General features: G+C 43.5%; 1 pseudogene; it reads left to right on the top strand.

Moving 5' to 3' along the window:
- Positions 1-2,495, top strand: part of LOC106533045 (serine/threonine-protein phosphatase 2A 56 kDa regulatory subunit gamma isoform-like) — an 18,188-nt pseudogene extending 15,693 nt beyond the window's left edge.
- The last annotated feature ends 93 nt before the right edge of the window (positions 2,496-2,588 follow it).

Genomic DNA, 2,588 nt, shown 5'->3' with positions numbered 1-2,588 from the left:
CCTTCGTCCTGAACCTTTTTGCTGCTTACCAAATAACTTTGAGCCTCGGTCAGAAAAAAAGACTGGAGGGTTTTATATTTCTGGCCCGAGAGGACAAAACAAATGGCGGACTGAGTCCCGTCCCCCCGGACGTGTCTCCTCCTCGTGACGTGCCTCGCGTCAAATCAGACCGTCGTTTTAAAAAATCAAATGTGGCATATACTTTTTATCATATCTTCACATCTACTTGGTCTAACAATACAATTAAAAAACTGGTTTAAAGTTCGAAGTCTCCACTTTTCACTCGAGAGGCTCAGAGAGGGCGGATCTTTACAGATAGAGGGGTTTTTTTTCTTCCCAAACTTTATTAGGTCAGCCAGCATTGACAACGCTCTGCGGGTGACGCAAACGGCTCCGCGACACGGCGAGGGACGCATAAATCGCGCGACACAACGAATCAATAATGAAATTCGTTGCCAACACTTTTAATAATCGATTTTTATCGATTTTATTGATTCGTTGTTGCAGCCCTAGAGAACTATAATCTTCCAACAAATTCAGGTTTAAATAGGACACTTCTGAACTTGCCCTTCTCCTTTGTCTGTGCAGTTTCTGGTGTARGTTGACCCTCCAGAGTCAGGTGGTCCAATGGACATGGAGACTGATGGACCGCTCCTAGACGATGTCAACTTGTTGAAAAAAACAGTAGAGGAGAAAGCCTTACAGGTCAGTGTTCAGTGTAGCAGTAAGATGTAGAAGTTCAGTCTGAGAGGATTTTAAAAAGAGCAAAATATATTCAGAAATGTGTCCCTATCGTCCAAATGTTTGCAGTAAATTTATAGGTTATGATGTGAACTGTCCCATGTTRGCTATGAAAGAGACAGAGGCAGATTAAATAATGTCAGATTGTTGGACATCTCACACAGCTGCAGTGTGATTTAGTGTTTATGTTACTGATCCCTCCGTTTTTGTTTTGTTTTTACATTTTTTCTTTTTGGTGCGCAGATCCAAAAAGATCAGCGGCGAGAACGTCCTTTAATGAGGAGGAAATCCGAGCTCCCAAAAGACATCTCTACTGTCACAGCCTTGGAGCTGCACCGGAGAGCCGAGGAAATGGTGACGACTCACGACGGCCACTAAGAGACCACCGCAGATCCACCGTAAACCAGCAGCGGCAGCCTCCACAGAGGGACCACGGGCCCACCGGGGGAGGGTGGGGGTGGGGCCAGCACAACCACCGAGCTCTGGTATCTCAGTGCAGGCCCGCACAATACAGAACCAGTTCCAGCACAGCCCGACACAGAAAATGTCTAAAGCTACTCGTTTAAGCTCGATCCGACCTTTTTTTTTTTTTTTTTCCCCTGAACGAGCAGTGCTTGTCCCCTCTGCCCCTCCTGATGGCAGAGACAGCTGCGATGCTGGACGCTCTCGCATGATGACGACACACACCACTTCCTGAACTTTTACCCACGAAGAGCTTTTATGTCCTTTCCCTCCGCTTTTCCTCTCTTTCCTTTTTTTATTACGGGGTGCTGTGCTGCCCCCTTCTGGTCATTCTTCTCAGGTGTTCTGTGCGTGAGCTGTCTGATCTTGCCTCCTCTCTATAGATGTCAGGTGCTTGTAAAAAAAAAAAAAAAAAAAAAACAAAGAGCCCCTAGCTGTAACCTCAACAAAAATCTTTGGTTTAATAATTTAAAAGAACGTTAGTTGGTGAAACAAGTCAGTTCACATATATATAAGTATTTAATATTAGATATTTTTCTCGAAACACTTGAAGAAAACGGCTGTTTATATTTTTCCCTACGTAGTATATTAGTAGCTTGTTTCAGATTTCTGTAGAGCTGCTGTGCCACTTGCTTTGGTCGTTCTCTTTATAACGACACCTGACACTCCAGTGGGTCTAGATTTTAATGAACAGCACAGTTTCATTAGCAAACAAACAGATGTGTCTAGATTTTTTTTCCTCTCAGATCGCTCCTGTTTAGTTGACTTGACTGTGAAGGCAGTCCGTTAGCACAGCTTAGTCACGGTCTGTGTGTTTAGATCCATAAGTCTTCGCTGCATCGCTTACATGAATGAGATTTATTTTAAAAGTTCTCATTTGCTTCCAGTCGTAGGATTTAATTTAACGTTCTGAGCAAGTCATTTTGATTCATGTGAGGCTTTTATAAAAGGGTTCAACAGATAAAGCGGCTCATGTTTACTGACAGGCAGAGATTAGATCGCGTCACAGAAGCGGTATGTTGTGTTCGAAGCCTTTCTTTTCACAGTGCCTTTTGTCGTCGAGGGGGGCGGGGTTGTAAAGCACGATTTAAAATGATAGAGGATTTGAAAACTATGTTTGCTTATATTTAAAGAAAATCAGACGTGTTTAAGTGTATTTTTGGCACACCTCCAGCCCCTCCCCTTGTTGATTTTCCAGCAGGCGGTGTGGTCTTCTCTCCCCTCAAGCCAGTTCAGCAGTTAAGCACTTCCTGATAAAACTTGAAAAAAATAAAATAAAATAAAAAAATCGACAAGGTAGAGCAGAGTTGAAATCCGCGATGCTGTCTGTTTTTGTGTGTGTGTGTGTGTGTGTGTGTGTGTGTGTGTGTGTGTGTGTGTGTGTG

The sequence above is a fragment of the Austrofundulus limnaeus genome, unplaced genomic scaffold (assembly GCF_001266775.1).
Source record: "Austrofundulus limnaeus strain Quisiro unplaced genomic scaffold, Austrofundulus_limnaeus-1.0 Scaffold874, whole genome shotgun sequence".
In the NCBI taxonomy this organism is placed as follows: Eukaryota; Metazoa; Chordata; class Actinopteri; order Cyprinodontiformes; family Rivulidae; genus Austrofundulus; species Austrofundulus limnaeus.
This window is presented reverse-complemented; position numbering and strand designations above follow the sequence as displayed.